At 34.3% G+C, this 23,413-nt stretch overlaps 1 long non-coding RNA gene across 6 annotated transcripts; it reads left to right on the top strand.

Annotated features, from left to right (window-relative positions):
* Nucleotides 1-1,672: 1,672 nt before the first annotated feature.
* Nucleotides 1,673-16,572, top strand: LOC128214979 (uncharacterized). Of its 6 annotated transcripts, none has more exons than XR_008258012.1 (7): nt 1,703-1,734; nt 9,615-9,709; nt 10,457-10,592; nt 10,839-10,942; nt 11,993-12,070; nt 12,968-13,074; nt 14,396-16,572. It is a non-coding gene; the product is annotated as an uncharacterized LOC128214979 (long non-coding RNA). The 6 variants fall into 6 exon arrangements; XR_008258013.1 differs by lacking the exon at nt 1,703-1,734 and adding an exon at nt 1,891-1,990; XR_008258014.1 differs by lacking the exon at nt 1,703-1,734 and adding an exon at nt 1,910-1,990 and having other exon boundaries at nt 9,603-9,709.
* The last annotated feature ends 6,841 nt before the right edge of the window (nt 16,573-23,413 follow it).

The raw sequence follows: 23,413 nt of genomic DNA, 5'->3' as shown, positions 1-23,413 counted from the left end.
AGGGATTCTTGGGTGTAATTACTTTCACAACAATTTTGTAGTATTGTGCGACTTGATTTCTGTATTAACCTTTAACTAATAAATGAATTTAATTTTTAGCCATCTTCTTATGGGTTTATGTATCTAAATTATTGATTTTTGAAATTTGATTATAATCTGAACAAAACCCAACCAGCTTTCTATTATTTGCATGTATGTATTTAACATGCGGTGATAAACCTTTTTGACTGTTTCAATTTCAATGAGCTATTTACAAGTCATATATCAACTAAGTTCAACTGCATTATTTTCAAAACCTATATAATTATTATCCAGTTATGAGCCACTCGGTCACAGTGCTTGTTTGTGGGTTTCAGGTTTCGGTGAAGTTTGATCTTGGGGCTATTCGCCCCAGTTTATCCAGAGTTATGCCCCTTTTACATTAAAAATAGTAGGTGTACATATCATGTACGCAGCTACTTAAGTTATAATTATTATTCAATTATGATGCAACTCAGTCACAGCATTTGTGTGCAAGTTCCAGGCAAGTTCCATCATGGAGTGAATCAATTGTCCGAGTAACTCGAGAGTTCTGCCTGTTTTTCCATTAAAAAATAAAAGTGTATATTGTGTGTATAAGTGTATATATATATATATATAATCAGATATTAAGGTGACCATATATATATTAATCTAGGCATTATGGGGACCGCTGGATTAAGGCGACAAAAATTGGTCTCCTTAATATTTTCAGTCCAGATTTGATGTATCAAATGACATGTCAATAAAAATGTCCATTGACAGTAAGTTGATAAGCTTGAATGTTTATTTACGAGATCATTTCATTGTTTTAAATATTATTCTCTTTTAATATTAAAAAAAAATATTCTTAAACTTTTGTGTTAGTATATTTGTGTATCCATAAAAATAGCTATTAAGGCGACCAGGGAAAAAATCATAATTTTGGTCAAAAATAGCTATATACTAAGCATTTTTTATTTGTTTTACTTTATTTAAAGCTTATTGTATATTATCCCGAAGTTTCATTCCATAAAAAACAGAAATGAGGAAATTCGATATTTCGTGTACCATCAGCATCCAAATTTTCAGTACAGAAATTTAACTTTCCGGAATATAACGGAAATGTTCGGGTATCTCCGTGGTACCATCTCCGTGCAATTATGCAAACTCCGCGCAGTGTTACTTCCCTTGCAGTAAAGTAATGTACTGCAAGGGAAGTAACACTGCGCGGAGTTTGTGCCACCACAAGATTTTCATCCAAAATTGGATGAAAACTTTTAATGGCATTTTTTTTAATCATATATATTTATTCTTATATCCTTTCTTAAATAATTACTTTACGCCAGTTGATAGGCATAATATGTTTTATAAAAAAATAACAATTAAAAAAAACATTCGGAAATGTTCGGTCTTTTTTCAAATTGAAAGTAGGATTTACAAATTACAATATCAACATGGATGTGTTGTTAGCTATTCAGACATGTATCGAACGTTTTGCATTTTTTCCTTTTATGGAATAAAATCGTTTATTTTCTAAACAAATGAAACATGTTGCTGGAATTTCTTTTAAAGGTGTTCCGTCCATTTTGTAAATTGCAATCACGTGCCGTTTCTATCATCACGTGATATTTGTGAAGGCAGTGATTACTGTACTGCAAGGGAAGTAACACTGCGCGGAGTTTGGCAATTATGCAGTATGGCGTTCATCTCTTACAGAAAGAGAATGGTAACTTGGTAAGTGTTTAAAATACATATTCAACGTTTTTTTCGTTTATTTTTATGACTTTTGTACAGTTGTATAAATCGTCCACCCTTTGGATGAAAAGCAAATGATTTATCCGGATTTTGTTCATCCGAAACAAAATCACGGGTGCCCTAAATCACTAGTATCAACATCCGGTGTAATTTTTGCTTGTATTTTGGAGAAACTCGATTGATTTCTAGCAAACTTGGTTTACCACTACTGTACATCGTCGCTTATTATTATTTGGTATGTTCCAATCTAAAAAGTGATTTGCTCCCATAACATCTCAGATTTTAATAAATAAAAGACGAAAGGATACAAATGCCTTACATTTTGTTTGTCAATGTCATGTCATTAGTCATTCTCATCACCTTTGAATAGCAGAACAGAACGAACACTATCACCAATTCGTATTGTGGCTTTTTGCATGTGTCTTAAATTCTCATATTTGATAATAAATGCAACAATAAAATATTTCCCTTATTCTGCCACAGTTATGCACCAGTCAATTGTAACAATGGCACCCAGGTCTTGTTTATACCGGGGATAGCAGGGGAAATGGGCCATGTTTTTACCTTCCAGGTGGACCGGCAGTGCTGAGTGAATGCGGTGTTATTGTTTTTGCGCTTATAACAGGGATTGGGCCTAACCTAGGATGTCCCCAGGGGCATTTGACGAGGATCTGGTCATTTCGTAACCTTACCATTTCGTAACTGCTGATCTTGGTTATTTCGTAACCATTCTGTTAGTCAATTCGTAACCGTCAAGTAATCAATTGCTCATATAATAACCACCATTTAACAAGGTGATAAATAGTACACTTAGCACCTCGTTAAGTGTATTGTTCGAACCTGGATGTATATGGCACAGCAACCAAGACACCAATTGGGAGACATTACTCGAATTCTCACTAGTAACAAGCCAATAATTTATGTTACTCAATAGTTATTAGATATATATATATCATGCTAAAGTAGAAATGATTTGTTATACTACCAAAATATGTTAATTATTTTCTTACATTTTGCTTACTTATAAACAATAATTAAAGACTGATCGCGATGTATTTTTGAGTAAAATTACGTTTACATAAATAATCATTCTTGACCTATTTCATTGACTATATTTGTTTGAATTGTTTAAAACGAACAAAATTTTGTTCTGTTTTTTTCTCAATTGATTCATATTCTGCATACTTTATATTCGAAACCGACAAAAAACAACCTTAAATTATTTGTTAGGCCAAATAAAAAAATAGGTCTCTTTCAGGTTACCCGACCGACCCTATTTTTTCCCGCCGACCCTAACCTATTTTTCCCTGAAAAAAATGTGATTTGGGTACGAAAAGCATTTGTTACGAAATGTATGTACGTAAAGTTGACAATATTAGAGTTGGATTTTTTTAATGTATTTACCGTACTTCACCTTAGAGTTCGGACACCTAAAAATAATTAATTTTTCGCTCTACGAATTCATAGAAAATAACCATTTTTACATTTTATTTACATGTATGGTAAACCTGCCTTTTTTCTTCATGTCTGCATTTTACCACTTATTAATTTATCCGTAGTTATCAATGGTTATTACGCCTATAAGTCACTGTAGCTCCTTCATCAAGATGGTTAAAATCCCATTCAACACCATTTTATACATGCATTGAAATGAATAAACACCTTTTATCGGCTTCAGATCAAACAGTCCCATTGTGTGACGTCACATAACTCAGTTATACCCACGAGGATCTCATGGAGAGCATGGATATTGTTATGCAGGATTAATGTGTCTGGTGTTTTTTTATTGTAACTTGAGTATTGCATTTATAACTTTAATTCATCACATTTAATAGTTACCTGTATCATTGAATGTGTTGACTTTATTGTTTTCATGCCAAGAAATCCTATCCAATTTTCAATTAAGAAGGAAACCCCTGTATGCCAGCATATACCTGGATTTTAGCAGCATATGCATTATGTTCCATTCAGTGGTTTTGTGCTAAGGGTTAAAGGACTGACTTGGTTCTCCATGAATTTTTTATCAGTTATCTGCTGTACAGCTAATTCATTTCATTTAATGGCCATTACGACCAGCATGAAATTCAGGGGAGCAATAATTTTGGTCATTTTTCGGAAAAATCTTTCTATAGTGCATGGTTCTTAGATTTAACGCTTCATCTCATTTTGTTGATTACGACACTTGTCAAAAATAAAAATAAAAATTCAATAATAGTTTATTATTAAGTATTGACATGATTTTCTTAACTATAAAAAGTATAATTATTAATTAACTAAGCTAAGCATTACATCTTTGATATTGTTTATGAACAATCTCCTTGATAACAATATTTAACTATCTAAACCACACTCTTGTTATTATGTTTAATTATGTTTAAAGATTGAAAACATCAAGTACAAATGTACTAACTATATTTCTTAGTTCCCCGACAGCTAAATATTATCCTCACGCTGGCCAAATCCTAATAGCCTCTTATAGAACAATACCGTAATCAAGTCGTTTAATTTAACAACTTGAGTACGGTATTGTTCTATAAGAGGCTCTTAGGATTTGGCCGGCGTGAGGAAGTTTTTTTGAAACAAATAGAATCACAAACTTTCACTTTCAGTCAAACTTATCAACTTCCGGCTCAAAATGTTATGACTCATGTATATTTAATAAAATGATACCGGGGAGTTGTTTATCTGTGGATGTCGAAAATCTGCTTAAAGGGGCTATACTCCGTATGATAAAATAGCGGAAAAAAGGAGAAAATTTTCGAAAACTGACATAAACTTGGCATCGATGAGTACAATGCATTGAAACTTACTAACTGAAGAACCCGGTCTCCGACACAGTTTTTTTTTTACATTTTGGTACTTTTTTTTACAATTATGATAAAGCGTAACACAGTCCATTAGATAATTGTCCTGAGATTCGTTACAGAAGAAAACTTTTTTGGTGCGAATCTGGTGTACAGTCCCTTTAAGGGTTCATTGTACTTTGCGCTCATTATAAATAGATAAATAAGGGTCTTCGCATTGATACAAAAAGCTTAGTTCCTTCATTCACAGCAACATATAATTGATTAACGCAAGATTAGCAGCATCAGTAGAAGTTATATGATAGTTAGTAGAAGGAATAGTAGTAGCTGTTGTTGTAGAAGTGGCAACAACAACAACAACAATTCAGCAGGAGCGGCAGTAGTTTAGGGGTATCATCATCATCATTATCATCATCATTATCATCATCATCATCATCATCATCATCATCATCGGTGGTGGTGGTGGTGGTGGTGGTTGTGGTGGTGCTGACGGTGGTGTTGTGGCGGTGGTGTTGACATTGGCAATAGCAGAAGCAGTAGTGGCAGTATCAACAACAATAGCTGCAGCATTACCACCTGTATTACTAAGACTTAAGAGCACACATATTAAATGACCAACATAGTCGGTTCTGTTCGGTGGGGTTAAATACCTATTTACAGTAACGTTCTGAGTCATGTTATTATTTGGGGTGGGTCAATATTTTACAGAAAAGGTGTCACTCAAGGACAGCGACCATTGTTGTGAGTTTATGTCGGTCAAAACATGTTCTTTCACAGGTCACGGTATGAAGACAATGCCAGATGAACACAAAACTAAGCAATTTTTTTAGATTGAAATATTGCAAAAACAAATCCCAATCAGTTATACGAAAATGCATTTTAACCGCCTCATGTGTTCATGATAATATGAACAAAATTGAAGTAAATTTAACATTCGGAGATTCAGTTTCGCCAATGTGATATATTTTTTCAAGTTTCGTTTATATTTCCCATTTTCCATGGTGTATACGTATACTTACGAACTCAATATTTTTTACAGTGAAATAAAAACAACAAAGCTTTAAAAATGAACAATAAGAGTGTGTGTTTTTGTTAAAAAATGTGAACCCAATAAATCTGACATTTTAAAATCAATATCCATACGCTTAGTAAAGCATACCCTTAAATATAATTCGACCTACGAGACGGCCAGATTCATATATAATGTAATATAGGTTACATTTTCATTCCAAATAAAACGGTTGGTTAAGCATACCATTTTCATTAACATCTGTCATACACATGTATGTCTAAAACGATAATGTTACTCATTAAAAACATCATATTTTTGTTTAAGAATAAGAAAATAATAAGTTTTACTAAATTAAGTACTCTGTAATTTTAATTAATTGTAGTGAACACTTGATACTTCTTCACGTCTTTCTGGGCAAAATTAAATACATTCTTCCAAATCTTGACCCAAACCACAGCAACTCCCTAGATATGAAAACATGATTAAACACATGGTCAGATTCTCGGTCAATTAGGGGTTAATGTGTAGCTGAAATTGGCTCTTGTGTAGAAATGAAAAGTGGAAAAATTGGCTGGTATTTCTTGGCATGATTGATGTTTCAATGAGTATTACTGTACGATTATTGCTTCATAAAGTCTATATTAAAAGTGTGATACAAGTTTCAAAGTTAATTGGCGGATCGTTTTACAAACATGTCATGTCTGTGTTTTCTTAATCTCTGCATTGCCCTTGTTGTTTCTTTAATCCTCCATTGAATATATCACACATCCTTTTCACCAGGCAATAAATCGTTTAGGATGGGTAGTAACCAACTAACTTATCACAGTGATGTATACGGTTAGGTAATCTAGCCAGGCATTGTAACGATAAAGATCAATAATTTTTGTCTGTGAGACTTAGTAACTGTAAAAGTTCAGTCGATGTCCTTTGGGTGTCCGAAAATTAGGTACCTAAAATAAATTATTTTTGAAAATAATAATGGATGTCCGAATTTATAGAATGTCCGAACTCTTAAGGTGAATTACGTTTGTGCTTGTGTGGCAGGTATGTTTCAATTCTTGAACTATATTTTCTTGTCAGATACAAATGTGTCAGATACTGACTTTCGGATTGATATGTCAGACTTAAGTGTGCAATTTTGGCAATAAAACCTGCATGTTACTTGTTCTTCAAACCTGAACCCCCAGGTCCTCTTGACAGCATTGAGGTTTCCTTGGCTAATGGCTTATATGGTAAATTTGCCGTCCCACTCTTCATGTAATTATGTTTCAAGGAGGTTAGTATTCTACAGAGGGTGATTGAAAGCAAACGGGTGCATAAAGAAAAGTAAAACCGTTCCTGGAAAGTCTCAAATAATAGCAGAGTGGTGTACCATAACTTAGTTGAAATCCAACCATCATTGTCAAAAGTATTTAACCAGACAAATAAAGAATGTTTCCTTTGAAGCATGTAACATGTTTAAAAACTACTGATAAACCTGAAAATTGATGACTTTTATTTTTGTTACTTTCTGAGTCAACAGTTACTGAAATCAATATATCAAAAAAAAATAATAAAAAAATAAAAAAATAAAAAAAATATTCCGACCTACCTACCCTATTTTTTTTAGCAGTGTTACCTGAAACACACCTATTTTTTATTTGGCCTTATGGTATTAATTTCCAATAACAAGATACAAAATTAAACATATCGGCACATTCTTAATACAATAAGCATATAAAAAGCGCATAATCTCATTCGGCAAACTCACTACATTTTACAATACTTCTATGCAATTTAATAAAAAGAAATTCTAAAGTAATATGGTCTATATATTTAAAAGTATTGGCTTAAGGTCACAATTCCTCTCAATGGTAGAACATCTATGAATTAAAAAATTATTACATTTAATATTCAGCCTGCTTATAATATTTCCTTCGCAACATAAAAAAATAGCTAGTGTGAATGTTTCTATTTGTCATAGTTTCAGAGTTTATTGGCAAATCGCACTACACTATTAGGAATAAAGAAGGAATACAACTACTAGATTTAACTTTGTTTATGTTGTTATTTTTATGTTTTATACTTACAGTAAACTTATTTTGTAAATTCAAATGGTATTAAATTAATTCCTCATAATTATAGGAGTCAACGGTTAAGATATGACCATTCGATTTCTTAACGGTTACGAATTGACTAACACAATGGTTACGAAATGACCAACAATGAGCGGTTACGAAATGATCATAATTCATTTGACAGGGCTTTTACCAGCTATTTGTCTGTGCAGAGCGGGAATTTTACCTGGGATTGGCTGGACCGAAAGTCAAAGTCCCCGCTATTAGCAGGACCTTGGGGGCCCATGCTGCAATTGACTGTTGCATTATTTGGATTTTTTCTTAACTTTACGACACGCCCCCCTACAGTATTTTATAGTCAAGTTTAGTAATATTTTTTTACAAAAATTGGATAACTTAACAAGTAAAGTAAACTGTACTGAGCTTTTAAACAAACCTACATACTTATAAATCAAAATTGATATTTTAGGGTCTACACTGAATAAACCCAAAATGTTAGTTTTGATTTGCTAAATTCGAACAGTATTTAGTCAATCCACACAAAATTTACAGGATCATCAGATAACAAATTTTCTAAAAATTCTCCATTTGCCAAATAGGGAAGACAGGATTAAGTGGGATTAAAAGGTTGCTATCTGTGACCAAAAAAATACTGTTCAAAATTGTGAGTATTCATTTATCTTTCGTTCAGTAAAGAGCATGCAATGGCATAGTGGTTGGATTAGATAATCTGACAGCGGTGCTGGACGTCAGGAGTTCAAATATTGTTGTGAGTTCAATGTACCAAAAGAATACCTTTGGAATACACTACCGGGTATTATCTATAAAAATGGCAGAGCAAATTGCCCATATTGTAGTAATATCTTAGATCCAGCTTGGATAACTTGGACACAGTAAGCGGTTCACACCCAGGGAAATTCTCAGATAAAACAGCGCCTATAAACTTGAACATTACATTTCTCATTGAGACAATTAAAGAAAAAACATTATTGCTGATCTTCTGAAAACAAATCCTCTAACATTCAAATATTTAATTTGTTGGATGAACTAAGGTTTATATTGATAAGAGATTGCTTCAGTTGGATTTAAACTAATCACCAACAAAAATATATGCATTTAAATCACACAATGTAAACAACTGCGCCACAGTTAAATATAGATTAGCATACTGGTAGGTCTGGTTGATCTGTTGCTTTAGTTGCTAAGTAAACATAATGTCAGTGATTTCATCACTATTTCTATTAAAATATCAGTTTTCCTCTTCAGGGCTTCTCACATTTGCACCATTTTTTTACCATTTGAATCATAAAAAGATAACAAACACATGAACTTAACACTTTGTGAATATTTAAGGAATGTAAGGGGTCAGATTTCAGATTGCTCATTATTGCTGGAACACTAAATACTTTATTTGATTGTGTACACTGCACTTTCTTGTTAAGCATTCATCCAAATCATTTGGGTAAATTTTGGCAGAAAAACTGCTTTTGGATTTATACTGGTCATCAAAACCGGCACTGACAAAACATAAGACGTGTTTAATTAATGTGCGGGAAAGAGGTTTAAAGGTGTCGGCCCACAACGAAAGGCTTGCGGGTTGCAGTACCCCTTTAAGTAGTTCTTGAAAAAAATGATTCTCTGAGGTAGCATTTGATTATGTGTACAGTGTATTCTTGTATGTATTTTCAAGTTAACACATGATTTATATAAGGTTTGTATAATTTTAGTTTTATTTAAGTTTTAAAATTTTGATATTTTTTTTAAGATTTGCCTGCCCCTGTCTGAACACTTAAATTCTTGGTCTTTGGTCTATTGTCAAAACACACTTTTTGGAACAGGACACATTTTCCTGATATTTTATCCAGTTTGACTGCAATATAAGTTGTATTTATCAATAATTTAAGTAAAAAATGACATTTATATTTCCATAATTACCTGGTAGTTATTTGTTAATTTGTTTTAATTCATGGATAGGTTTATTGCGAGTGTCATGGAAAGCTGGAACTTTTCAGTACACAACATGCAAACTGAGAATGAACTGTGTGTGCCGGCTTTGTGAACAAAAACGCAAGGCGGCTATGGTAAGTTGCGTCAAGATATCCTTGGGACCCCCCCCCCCCCTGGACACGCAATACAATTCGTGTTTCGCTGATCTGTTGGCTGGGATCAGATCATCCATTTAGGGATTTAGATATGTTACCCCAGCCACCAGGCTGAATGTTTAACCGTCACCAGACACTCTGCCATGAATGTGAGAGAGTTTAAAGCTATTTCTTATTTTCCTGTGTAACTATATTGATGTTTGATTAAATTTACGCCGTCGTGTTACTGAGTAACAATTTGAAATTGGGCCAAAATCATCAAGCTAGAGCTTTGCATAATCTTTTTCAAACTTCTGGGAGATTTCTGCCCTTGAAAGTATTTGCTCGCAGCCCGCCTCAAAGTTACACTTCGTTCAGTATTTAAAGCTTTCGGATACACTTTTTTGTTAATTTGAGATCTAAATGACGCTACATTGTACTTCTAAGTAAATAGATGCTCAAAGTAACAAGATGCTCTGGGTGTTCACTGGGTGACAAAGGCTACCCAGTATTGGTTGTTTCTTTTTTCTGAAAAGATGTTTCTAGTGAATTGCCAAGTTGCAGTGGTTTTGACGCCACAGAACCAGCACAGCTCCATGACAGATATATATGTTTTCGTCATTGATGTCAGTACTGCTGTATTGGTGGCCTCACAATTTCTGTGTGGAAATGTCATCTGATAAACTCATAACGGCGTATTTCTAGCATAGCTTTCATAAGTGCATGGCATTTCTCTGTCATTTTCAGATACACTGTGTTGTGTGTGGATAAGAAATGCAGAGTGGTACCACCAATTACCTAAGCCACCATTCCTCTAACAGACAAAAGGCTCATGGGGACAGTTCCTGCAGTTTACAGCAAATTGTAGCCCTACAAACTTCAGGTAAGTGATAAATCTGGGCTTCAAGATATCTCTGTACTCACTTTAAGTTTATACTTCATTTGAACAAAACTTACAATTTCAGCATCAAAATCCAGGTTTAGATCCCAGACCGAACCTTGTCTCCTTTATTAAACTTCATTTCAGATAATCTATAAGCCACATACATGTTCACTACTTATGGCGGATAAGAACTTTCGCAAATTGATTATAAATGCGTTTTTCCAGATATACACCCTCCTCTTGCAGATACTGCCAAGCTTGGGTGCACTGGGCCGGTTATCCAGCCGTGTGGAATCAACATCTCCAGCTGAACTTGGGCCGGGAATTATATAAGAATCCTTAGCAGCATGGTGAGCTTTTGTGTATTTATTTCCAGGCTCGTATACCCGTCCAGACTTCTGTGTTTAAGCTTTCCTTTCGTCATTTTTTTAAATAAGGTATCTCAAGTCTTTCAATGAAATCACAACTTTGGAGGCTAGATTTAAATTAAGGAACCATTATGTGTAGAAAGCCTTTTGGGTGATTTAAAATCAAATTAGTAAACAGGATTCTCATGGTTCATGGTTTATAATTGGCCTTGTGGACCTTTCATTCTTTACTTTGGTAAGAGCCGCTTATGGTATGTAAGAAGGGGGGAGGGGGTTGGGGTACAGATGTGATAGTAAACAGTGTTTAATAAGGTATATTTGTTTTTATTTTATCACCATTTTGAAGGTAATGATTGTGTTATCAGGGATAAGTAACAAGTTTAACATAAACACTGTAACATGTTTTTTATTTCAAATAAAGCTATAAATTATCTCTGGAGAATTTAGTCTGATCTCCATTTCTCAGAAAATGTAGCTGTCTAAGTGCCTATTCCATCAATGAGTATCACTGTCTTTAAATTGCTGTTGTGGTACAGTTTAAATGGCAAAAGTTTTATGGCCCTGCTTGTTTGCAACTCCTCATTCATTTTTGTACAGCGAGAAAAGTAAGGGAATTCTAGAGATTTACTAGAATTATGGATTGTTTTTACTAGAATTATGAATTGTTTTTCTTGAGTTACACAGTACATAAGGAGGAATTAGTGTGTACACAACTCCTCATTTTATTCCTGTTTATTATTTATATATGTAACATAGATGTGTACAAGACCTACGGTACTGTAGAAACATGACATAAAAGAGCTCACTTTGATTAATTTCCTCAAAAAAAGATATCTTTACTGTTAAAGTAAGAACTTTTACTGCATAGTAAGTAATGTCTTCTGCTCATCTTTATGACATCATTACATGGAATGATGTCAACTTCCCAAGACACATTTCCACATGGCGCAGCTCATTTATATATATTGCTGATGGATTGTTTAGAATGGGACAGTTTTAATTGGACATAATGTTTTAATCGCCATTTTACAGAGTGCCAGCCAGTCATTGCTGTTCTTTGCATTGCTGAGGAGGACAGTCCTGCCAACATAACAGTTTGTTCAATAACAGGTAAAAAACTGGTCTCACTTTACATTTTCAACCACTGTTCGATCGTAACAATTATCAAAGAACCGGCTAGTCTCAATCATGAAGCCGCTCTAATTAGAGTCAATGAACGATATAGATCTGGATACAAGCGTCTAGATGATCGAGACTAAATTGGCAACATGAGAACATTTATTTCCTTTCCTGATTTTTGAAAATTACATGAACAAATGACAATTCTACTACCATTTAAAGCTTGATTAATTTTCGGACAAATGTGTTTGTTTTAATTTGCCTTCCGCTTAAAGTAAACGTATATATACTGGGCAAGAAGTGCTGAATTTCATCGTGAATCACAGTGATTATCCAAAGTTTGAATTTGGTTTGGACATGTTTGACGGGAATTCAAAGACATTTTTTGTCAGCCGTCTTATATCACAGGTTTCCATGCATTTTGCATACATTGGTTCATTCCAAGATAAAAATTATAACCTTTTTCAAAACGTTCAGTCTGTGAGAGTGCAGCTTTAATAGACCTGTAAAGACTTGTCGATGTGAAACTTAACTCTCAATCAAACTATGGTAAAAGATCAAATGCGGGGCTCCGTGTGCGGCATAGACTGCTAATTTTTATTTAATATGATGAAGAGCTAGTTAAGTTATCTTTTTTAAAAGTCTTCATTTGAAGCAAAAAAATGTTTCAATACCCTGTATGAATTTTCTTCACCGGATATTGATTCATAAAAATCATTGCTCCAGGGTGCGGAGTTACTTTTTGTTATATGTCTATATGGAAAAATCTTCTCCTCAGAAGTCAACTTTGTTCCCCAATGTGCAAGGCACAATCGGTGAAAATAATTTCAGTAAAAGTCACTGATTATTATTATTGTGATTATTATTAATAAACTTTTACTATTTCAGGAGACAAACAGAAACACAGAGGTGCTATACATTCCGATGGAAAATACAACAAAAGCATCTCCCATCATTTTGGCGTGGCTCAGATCAAGAGGAGAATTTTAAGAAAGGTAATAACTGAGCAACTAAGAACATGCACGTTGCACTGGTCAGAGTGTAAGATCCATCTCGCTTCATAAGAATTGATAATCATCAATGTATTAAATCAAGAAATTGAAATCAAGAAATTGAAACGTAAGTGTCTTGTCTTTTGCAGTGTTTTTGAAATAGAATATAATTTAAAAAAAAAAACTAAATTATTTTTTAATATGATTGTAAATGTGAGATGTTTTCTTCCGATCATTCTCTCTCAAAAACCAGATACAAAAAACATATTTGTAGATTTTTATACGCCCGAAGGGTCGTATTATGTTATGGCCTCCATCGTCTGTCCGTCTGTCTGTCTGTCCGTCCGTCTGTCCGTCCGTTAGCAATTCCGTGTCCGGGCCATAACTTGGTAACTAATAAAGCAATTTTCAAATAACTTTATACAAATCATCACTACATTAAAAGGATGTGTCGCGCGCAATTTCCAGGTCCATACCTGAAAGACTAGAATCACCATGGGGGGGCGTTAGCAATTCTGTGTCCGGGCCACATCTTTGTTACTCGTCCGTTAGCAATTCCGTGTCCGGGCCATAACTTGGTAACTAATAAAGCGATTTTCAAATAACTTTATACAAATCATCACTACATTAAAAGGACCTCGAGCCGAATCTTCTTCGGGCGTATAATGCTCCGTTTCGCGGTGCTCTTGTTTTGTTTTACTTGTAAATATAGTTTTAAGTTTGTATTTTAGGCAAAGCCTTTTATTCTGCTCAATACAAACTTAAATATTGTAAGAGTTATGGCCCTTTGTAATTTTTAAACAAATACATTTTATTTCATGTTTTTGTAAGCCCATTATTTAGGGACTTTTAATATTTTCACCAGCAGCATTATAAAGTCAGACCAAAAGTGTCCAGTTAGTGTCCAAACAATAACTAAGTTAGAATCCTTTCTCAAATCAGGTGAGCGATATAGGGCCATCTCTGTGTTTGTCTGACAAAAAAACAATAATCAATCTTTGAGTTAAATTGACAAAATATTGTTGTAGAATGGTTTGTGAAGACATACTATTGGATTACTTTTGTGTCAATAGGATTAAGGTTTCTGCACATAAAAATTATTTAGAATAGCATTTGGGTCAGTCGGTTCACGTTCAATATTACTGATAGTATAAGTGGAAGCAGTGACTTAAAATTAATTACCAAACAGTTTCTGCTCAATTGCTTTGAGTTAACATACCAGTTATGAAACTTGGAATACTAGTTCTTGGTGGCATAAATGAAAGACCTTGTTTTGTCACATTGACTTGTAATCAAGCACTAACTTCCTCTAAAACAATTTCAGGTGATGGTTGGGCACACACAAGAAGACATAGATCACATGTGTCCAGGCATATGAGTAGACAGGAGTTTCACACTCTGCCAAACTTACTTCATCAGAGGAGCAGAAAGCTTCTCAAGATCCCGCACTGCACACTTAGATATAGTCTTTGACTACAACAAGGGGATGAAAGTACAGAGAGGTCCAATTGAAATCAATTCTGTGCTGCGTCATTTCTTCATTCTGGAAGTCGATGGACATGATTTATCATGGCATCAGGTGTGCAGTTTGTCGACTATCAGCAGTCTTGTTCACCAGTTGTGCAACTTGAGCTGGTAGCTTTATTGCTTGAAGCCACAGCATAAGAGGGGGAAGGTGCAGGCTCATCAAAAAGTCTCAAAAGTTGAAACTAGGAAAAGAAGTTTGTCAAGAGTGTGAATATTTGCTTTGAAAACCATCGTTACGATGATTTGGTTTCCTTTGAAACTTGATACATACTATGTGTATGTTGAATGAATTGAGATGCTTAAATAAAGAACCGCTATTCAAATATCAGGAAACTGCATTTTTCATACTAAAGGGTAAATGATGTCGCCATTTCCTGTATGTATTTAAATGAGATATGTTTCCACAATTAATATTTTTAGGGAATTTTTCTCATCCTAATGAATGAGATTAAATTGTACAGCGTTATATGAGCTTAATATGTGTTTTCTGTTTCTTTAAAATTGGTGAAAAATTGTCAGAAGATAATTAGACCATTATCCATTACTGCAATCATACAATCAAATATACAGGGACAAACCCACTGGGCATATAATATAATTAAACCCTGTTCAGGGGCACGAGGCAAACAGAGTTACTTTCAAACGTTAAAGCTGCACTCTCACATTTTGGACGTTTTGACAACTTTTCTCATTTTATGTCTTGGATTGGAACCATCCAATTTTTGCGAAAAATTAAATGGCAGATTTTTCTATTTAAGTTAAAACATTGATGTTTTATGCACTTTTCTTAAACCGTTAGTAACATTAATTTTTGAACGGAAATATGAAATCTGTGATCTGATCTTTTGTCAGCAATCTTTTATCATTGGTTTGCAGATAATTACGCAAAAAATTGCTCATTCAAAAAAAAAAAGTTGTGAAAACGGTATATCTGTGGGAGTGCAGCTCTAAATGTTTAATTTCTTGATTTTACTACTGTATTAGAAATTACAGGGGTTGGGGCATATTTTTAGTGTTTTTATTGCTTTTTATGATTCATACAGTCATACTTTATTCCTCAGGGCATAACTTACAAATAGACAAAACTGGAAAATGGTCGTTTCAAAAGGCCAAAGATAATGCAAGTTGAACAATCATATTGTTCATGGCTTGTATTTTTGGTATATTTTGTTGCATATGCTATAGAAAAGTTGAAAGTTAAAAATAAATTCATAGTTGAAATGATGGCTTTGAATGGTATTGTCAGATGAGAAAAGGCACTTTTAAGAAATAGGTATAATGGTACTTTATTTATTTTGATCAATTTTAGATATTGTATGAAAATTATTATCTTATTTAGTACATGAGACCTTTTAAACAGTTATTGACAATATAACAATGTGTATATGAAGCTTTAGATCAACACTTAAAGCTGCACTCTTACAGATTGTCAGTTAAGACACAAAATTGTCTCAAAATCTGCTGATTTGGTTATCATTCCTTTAATTCAGTCATATTAGATAATTCACAATAGAACCCATCAGAAATGTAAAAGTGCCGAAAATTTCATTTACATTAAATTGTTCGTAATGCTTTTAGCCATAAAACATCATTTTTTTAACATAAATATGATAAACTGCTATCTGATCTTTTTTCAGCATTCTTATATCACTTAAAATTGGGTCTAGACATTTATGCAAAAAAATTGTCCATTTATAGACAAACAATAAAAGAGTACCGGTAGTCAAAACGATCAATCGGTGAGATTGCAGCTTTAAATACACCTTTTAAGACCACTGTAAAATTCCAATGGTTTGCCTAAATCGTTAAAGCTAGCATACTGTTTAATTAACAACCATACTTATTGTTTAAAAGTGTCATGATATCTTTGTACAATGTTTTTTATATAATTCATTAAAGAAGTCAAAACAAATTTGTTTATCTTGTAAATTGTTTTCTATTATTTAAATGACCCAGACAAAAATGGGAACGTCAGTGCTAGTTCTTTTACTATTAACATCCCATGAAGTTTCTATTGGTGTAGCAGCAAGGAGGTGTTATATTAAGGATGCATCATTTAAACCAAATTATACATTTATATGCACAACATACAGGCGTGTAGCCGCCTATACATGAATACGCGGCTGAATCCACATGATTCTGACAAAAAAATCAACCAAAGTTGCAGTATGCGAACTTGACTACATGAATCTAAAACTGGTTATTTTCCAGTACTAAATAATGCACATCGGAACGCCCAGAATGCACTAGATTGCACCATGGTTTTCAAAATTTTCAAGTTTGCCCCGAACCCCCACCACATTTATGAATCCTCATGAATAGAGGGGTAGCTACGCCCCTGACATAATTGAAACCACAGTGTGGCTAAACAACACTTGTATGTTTATCCTACGCAGTGATCTCCCATGGAAATGCAATCGTCAAAGAATCTGAAGGGGATGTTTATATGGACTACATTTAAAATACACCAAGTGTTTAAAAAAGTTGATTTCAGTCACAAAGAGAATCAACCATACCCCACACTTGTTGGAGTAAGATGAAATGTCCACTTTCCGCGAAAAAGAAAGTACATTGAAAATGTTCATTTGATTCAAGTGACTATTTTTTATAAATATGTTACAATACATAAAATACGTTATTTTTTATAATTGTTTACCCATGTTGAATTTTATTTGGCAAATTTATAAGAGATTTATATACAAGGGCATAGCCAGAAGTTCGTGGAAAAGCTTGATAAAATGAAAACAATATGCAGCATATCTTTTAAACTTTCATACAATAATAATCAGGTAATTTGAAATTAAGAATGCGAGATTCATCGTAAAGCATGTTATAACGACAACGTAGTGATCACTATGGAAACAGGTGGTCGCGCATTCCTCCGCAGTTGCTAAAATAACCCATGACAATATCTTGTTTTGTTGACCACTCACATTGAAACCAATAAAACGGCGCGAAGGTTTGCACATTTGACGTGACGTTAATAACGTGTGATGAAGTGAAGTTTTAAGTCAGTGCGTTTGTTTGTTTATTTCAAAGGAAACATTTTAGCTTGAACGGAATAGTTAAATTTTGTTTAAAATGACGCCAGAAGACAGATTGATAAAACGGGCAGTGATACAGTTCTGTGTAAACCTAGGGAAAACTCCATCGCAAACACTTAAACTGATGAATGAAGCATCGAGTGAAACTCAAGTGAAGCGAATGCTCGTTTACAAGTGGCACAAGCGGTTCAGTGAGGGGCGGGAAAGCATTTGTGACGACGTGAGGTCTGGGCGACCGGTTTCACAAACTACAGTGTGTGACGTCGAGGCCGTAAAAAACATCGTTGACGCTGATCGTCGAGTCACTCTTTATGAAATATGCAAGATGTTGGACATGAGTTATGGGTCGGTACGGAGGATAATGAAAGACAGTTTGAAAATGAGTCGAGTGAGTGCGCGTTGGGTTTCACGGCTGCTGACAGAAGATGAGATGAGCAAAAGAGTACGGGAATCACGCCGATCCTTAGCTCGGTACTAAAAGGAAGGAAACCGTTTTCTTGAGAAGATAGTCACTTGCGATGAAACCTGACTGTTTTATTTCGACCCTGAGACAAAACAGCAAAGCAGTCAATGGAAGACTACCAGTTCCCCGCCTCCGAAGAAGGCACGACCATCCTGCTCGATAGGGAAGTATATGTTCATTTTCTTTTTTGATGTGCACGGTGTTATCCTACTCCATGCAGTTCCGCAGAGCCAATCTGTGACGGGTGCTTCCTACTAAAAGGTAAAGTGATATATAACAAAATTCATTTTTATCAATATTTAGGACTTGATAAAATCTGCATAAAACAATGTTTTAAAAAGTTTATGATTAAAAATATGGGATTGAATAAGTGTTAGTTTTAATTATATTTGATGAAGTACGCAAAACGCGACAAATGTTATAAGCCTCAGTTATGTTCTCCATTTAAGGCGTGACTTGTAGAGGGCGATGGGATTTAAGAGACCACTGGCGTTGCATGATGGGTGGATTCTTCACCAGGAAAATGCATCAGCACATAGATCGGAGGAGGCACCGACTACCGCGACAATCCAGCTTGAAGCGGAGATCCTTCCCCACCCCCTTTATTCGCCAGACCTACCACCATGCGATTTTGCCTTATTTCCGAAACTTAAATGTGAACTAAAGGTAAACGCTTCAATGACTTTCAGGCACTACAGAGTGAAGCTCAGACACGCCTGTATTTTTACAAGTCAGAGTGGTTCAGTGACATTTAGCGGCAGTGGGTAGCGAGACTTCGACGTTGTATTGCGGCGAACGGCTCTTACTTTGATAAGTTATGACGTTGACGTCAGATTCTGACGTTTGAACTGCGCGGGCTATACTGATCTCATGTTAATGAAAAAGCTGTAGTTTCCTTTATATTTTATGTATCAGTTTGAAGTTTTCTATGTCATTTACAGCTGAAATAGATTTTATAGCGAGCGTTGAAAAATATTAAAATGTGTTGATTGTATTAAGGAATTCCACGAACTTCTGGCTATACCCTCGTATTAAGAAACTCGGAAAGTATGTGAATGGTTTGGACCGGCTTCCTCAGCCGCTAAAGAGGATATGATTATGAAGCGTTAAGGGTTTTAAAAATGCATCTCTTACTTGGATTTTATAGATTGTTATTACGAAATAAAGTATGGCGTATCAAACGAAGTGTTAAAGCTAAGCTATTGATGGCTGAAACCCTTCAATAAATGTTGATATGTGCTAACATATAGTCTTTGAAGTCCAATATTTGGAAATGCGTTACTAACCCGATTCAACAAAAGGCTGTTGCACAATCAGTTGATTGACATAATCACGTGATAAACCAATAACTTCCATTAAGGTTAAAATATTCAACACCTTAGTATGAGTCCCTGTGGGCGAGTGGATAAGCGATCCGTTTTTTATTCTATGTGTTATCTGCTCCCAACTTGAACAAGATTATTTTTTAATACTTCAATCGTTTTTTAAAAATGCAATTGAAGTAAGAAAATCAACCTGGTTACTATTATTTCTGCAATTTCAGTACCAAGGAGTAAAATAAATATACATATAAGTGTTTTCAGATGCATTACGAGAAAAAATATGTTTGGTGCCAAAACATGAGAGAGTCTCTTTAACGGAAAAGTTTTGACTGTTACTCAGTCAGTCAGATGGTGATAAATATAATGCATAGCATCATCGCTCTGGAGTACGAGAACGTTGTATACAGAGTATTTATTTTACTGAACATGCGTCTGTTTATGTTGATGACATAAAAGGTTTAAACTGTTTAAAGGAACAATAACATTATGAAACAACAAATCTGATTACAGATATCAGTGGCAGATTCTGGAATTGACTTAAGAAGGGGTACGTGAAACTCATGGGCTTAATCTTTCCACATCCGTCCCTCCCTCAGAACAGAAATTGAATGGCTTGAAATGTTGGACCGGGGTGGGGGTTAGACTTCCCCAATTTATAGTCCGAAATAGTGCATTTTTATCTTAATATTGTATTTTTCCCGATATTGACTGAGAACATATTATAAACGGACGATTCAAAGGGGTGGGGGACGGCGCGCGCGCTGGGACCGATTCCCCCCACCCCCAACCCGCCCCCTGAATCTGCAATTGAGTACATGCATTAAAACCGTCTCCGTAGCCTATTGGTTAAGGCGTTCTATACCCTTCATTAAATTGACTTAATACTTCACACAATTGTTCAGGACCATAAGCCAATGAGGTTACATAACTCCATGTCCTTAATACAAGTTATGGCCCCTGATTGACTAAGGTTAAACTTTTAGGCAAGTAAAATTTAAGGGGAAGTTGGAATTTAATAAAAAAAACTTCCATGGGTCACAATGAACCCAATGAACAATGTTCTTTAATCATGAGCTATATAACTGTTCAAGCGTTAACAGACACATTCGTGTGCAGACGAAACTTTTATTGTTTTTACAAGCACAGAACTTGTATTTAGCATTTACAGTTTCTATATAATTCAACTGAAAGTTCTATTTAACCATAATATATCAAATATTAAGTCACCATTCACTAGCGGATTGAGAAGGGGTGCAGTTGGCGTGCGCTCCCTCTAAAATCATCCAAGTTTACTTTTTGTGTCAATATATGAGAAGAAAATAATAAAATATACACATAATGCATCATTTCCGACTACAAATTGTTAAAAATTACTTGATTGAGTAACCCTCAATCCTCCTGCAAACGCCCCTAAGTAACGCCCCATTCTAACGAGAATTCCTGGATCCGCCCCTGGTCATTATATATTTTGTTTATCAAACGGTACAGAGATCAAGTGACTGAATCTGACTTGCATTTAATGAATGAGATGGTCTGTAAAAGATTTCCGATGAATATCCTATGAAATTTGCAGTCCTCCCATTTCGACTGGTCATTGTTTGTGGATTTATTATACACAATTATAAAAAATACTATCACCAAGTTGTCTCTTAAGGTTACGGGAGCCTATACTGTCAAAAGTTAAATATATATAATTTGTCCCCCTAATGCCATAAAATATGGATGGTCCCCTTAATGCCTCAAAAATAATATTATATATACACTGGTCTCCATAAACCCTTCTACATATATACCTGTCCCCTTAAAACCTGCAACATACTTACAAATTATTAAGGAGACCGCAAATTACGTATATTTTTTGTTAATTAATTTAAGAAACCTAAATTTTGTACTCATAATAAATGATCATCTCAATACTAAATTATCAACAAAAAAGCAAAATAAAGTATAAAACAAAAAATATACAAATTGTCTCCTTAATGCCGTAAAAAATATACGGTCACCTTAATGCCCTAAGTAGATTTTTTAAAGATAGTTTCAATTTCTGTATTGATCAACGCAATTAATTTATACATACTAGGATATTGTCTATAATACCTAGGTATAAATCTCATTCTTAGTTCATAAAACAATGTGCACTCTAGAGGAAAGTAGTATTCATGTTCTAATAAAGAACAAACAGTGCATTTACGATCATTTAGTGGCTTCGAATGCGGTCTATTCCATCGACCCGTTTCAATGCTTAATCTATGTGACGATAGCCGCAGTTTGGACACCGACATTCAAAATTTAGTAATATTTAGTATGGTAAAATATGGTTGAAATCTAAATCCACACATTTTTGTAAAATCAAGCCCTACTGGACATGTCTAATCTACTTTGCCAATCTTGAATACAATTATCTTTCAACCTTTGTTTAACAAGACACAGAAATATCTTAACATTTCCAATTTCTTGATAAAACCAGGAATCATATAAACCTAAACTACAAAGAAGATCTTTTGTGAGTGAACACCAATTTGGTTTGTTGGGAGGCTGTTCTATATATATATTCATACATTGTTTTGTATGCTTTGACACGTTTTGTTTTCAATCAACTTTTATCATAATAGTATTTCTTCATCATTGAAATAATTGAACCTCATTTCTTTGCTATACTCTGGCCTCCATTTATTTAGAGTCTAACTGTGTTTTGCTACATGACCCCGTGATCCATCCATTGAACAAATGTCATTTCACAAGTACAACTCTTGAAAGCGCTGCATGATACAACCGGAAGTTAGTACCGTCCTCATTGGAAATTACTTTCTCTGACATGGATATTGGAACTAGGCACAAAACATACAAAATACGTGCTATCAATCCGTATCGATTAACTTCTATATAGTAAATGTTCGTTTATCGAAAATTCTTTCATGGATGTTATCCAGTTAGTTTAATTACTATAACTTTTTGAAACTGTATTTTGAAATTATGATGTTTGGAATGTTTAACGTTTGATTTGATAGGCATGTTCGTTCAAAGGCATGCATTTAGGAGTTCTAAGCAATTCCCATTGGTGATGTATCTAATGCCGTCTAATGTAAAATTGTATTTTCTTACAAAGTAAGTTTACGTCAGGTACAAATAAACGACTGATTAAGACATTTTCATCTGACTCTCGCATGTGTACATGTTAATTCCCAGACGACAACATTAATGGCCAATATGACTGAACTTTCTTCATAATCTGAATATTCGAGTAATTTCATATTTTGCATATTGTATTAGGCAACATATTATAACCTATAAAAAGCCTAAAATCCGCCAACTTGATAGATCTGAATTGAAAATAAATTATGCTTACTGTATTGATTATGTGCGATGTATATGCTACGCCAAAATGATCAGGTTCCGTGAAGAATAAACTGACATTATCTCTCCGAAATCGATTTCATTACGAGAAATGTAAAGAAGCTGTTTTATAATTTACTGAAGGTATCAATTTAAATTATTATTTGACGTTTGTTATTTAAGTTGAAAGATTTTAAGACAGACATTGTTAACTCAACGTATATCAATGAAATAAATTTGAGCATAGTTGGCTTTATTTAGAGGGTTTTATGGAATAGTAGCATTTGTTTGAAAATGTAGAAAACATTTCCCAATATTGTTTATTTACAAGTACATGAAGACACATTGACTCTGATCGTTTCTTTAATTGTATCACATTTAACATTAGTATAGGTTTTAAGACTTCAGCATGTCTCTGTGCCATGTCAATGTTAGGTTTAACTACTTCCAATGTAGACGCCTTCATCATTTACCCTGTTTAAATAGTAATTGCTTTGACATAAAGTTCCAGTTGAATCAGATTTGCCAAACCGTATTTACATCATTTACCAATGGAAGGCAACCTCATGTAATTGGATTTCACTGTCTCCATGGTGACTGGTGCTGCTTCTAATGAATTTCATTCGTTTTGCATGTACTATTGCCCGTGTATG

Source organism: Mya arenaria, chromosome 13, assembly GCF_026914265.1.
Source record: "Mya arenaria isolate MELC-2E11 chromosome 13, ASM2691426v1".
NCBI lineage: Eukaryota > Metazoa > Mollusca > Bivalvia > Myida > Myidae > Mya > Mya arenaria.
Note: the sequence above shows the minus strand (reverse complement) of the source record. Positions and strands in the feature narration are given on the sequence as shown.